Below are 1,618 nucleotides of genomic sequence, written 5' to 3' on the forward strand. Positions count from 1 at the left end.
AAGCCATATGGTGTTGCCATGGAAATACATTCAATTCCATATTGGCTCACCAGAAAAGTTAAATTATATTAGGTAAATATTACAATAACTTCTTTCAAAATATTTCAAACTATATAATTTCAGTTAGGGCAATATTGACAAAAAACTTTAATAAAAAAAGATTATATTTTAACAATTAAATATGCAAAAGAATGCCTTTAAATGTCTTGATTGAGTGTCAAAGTTTAACCAGTAACATTTGCATGTTTTCAAAAGAAAAAATGTTAAATAATTCTTGTGGAATATGAAAACAGCACTAAAACTAGGTTGTACAGTGTAACACCATGAAGTACTTGACCTTTAATGTGATGGCATGAAACCACCGCTCGACAGGTCCAGGAAACGCAGTGCATTCTGGGAAGTCCCCATGTCTTATTATAGAGTGATGACACGAGTGATAGTGGAATAAATGACAATATGGATGTATTAGCAATGCTTTTAATGTGAAGTTTAATTGTTGATTCAAAATGTAATAATGAGATTGTAAAAGCAGAAAAATGTGGTGAACAAATAATTTATATTAATTCTGAAGACTATACTTGGAAATAGGCTACATCATTTTACAATCATATTCAAGGATCCTTATTTCAAAATACATCCAAGTTATTGAATTAATTTTGATTCATTTCTTCATGCTGTTCAATATCTAATATTTGATTGATTTTTATAGTGAAGTCAAGTTTATTCATAAAACACCACAATGGCCCAAAGTGCTGTACAAAGGCTGTACTAAATGCACTAAAACATACAAGACATGCAAAAACAAGCTAGATTAATGCTATAAAATATTCTACTCATCTTTTTTTCTCAGGTTTTTCATATTTTTTTGTCTTTTTTCTACTCTTCAGAGATTGGGCAGTTGTAATGCCCAGAGGAAGACTATTCCAGAGTCTGCGGCCTGTTACTGCTAAAATGCAGTCTCCTCTGGTTTTTAACTGTGACCTTGGAACTCTAAATCTAAGATCATCACACTTGCTGATCTCAATGCTCTAGGAACATGGACAGAAAAAGCTCTGAGAGATAGGTTTATATTGTCTAAGCCTTGAGGCAAAAATTATCAGTTCTTTGCACAATCTTGAAAAACAGGTGAGCTGGACATTTGGAGATTCTTTGAACCAATTGCCATGTTTTGGTCAAACTTGTTGAAAATGTTTTTACCCCTTTAAAGGTTGTACCTATATTATGTTTTTTCCCCCATAAACATTGCCATATTCTGTCCCTTGATATGATGTAAATATGTTCAGAATGGCTCTCTATGATATGTCTAATAACACAGCGCTTATCTTTAATAACTATATGTACAACGATCTATTTCCATCTGATATCGAGCTGATTTCAAACTCACCCATTCATCTTGGATAAATCCTTTTAGTCCAGTCACAACTGGGAGAAGTTGAGAATCAACAATGGCCAACACCCTTCTTTAAGCCGAGCACCTGTCTCTCCGTGTGGACCCTTAGACCCTAAATCTGTACAGGCTTAAATCCAGGACACAATACAATCTACACCTGATTCAAGATCGCAAAACCGCAACAACTGTAAAATGTCTCTCCAAAAAAAGGACACGCAAATACCAACA

The sequence above is a fragment of the Eucyclogobius newberryi genome, unplaced genomic scaffold (assembly GCF_026437365.1).
Source record: "Eucyclogobius newberryi isolate DKJ021-1_F unplaced genomic scaffold, fEucNew1.0.hap1 SCAF_1, whole genome shotgun sequence".
Lineage (NCBI taxonomy): Eukaryota > Metazoa > Chordata > Actinopteri > Gobiiformes > Gobiidae > Eucyclogobius > Eucyclogobius newberryi.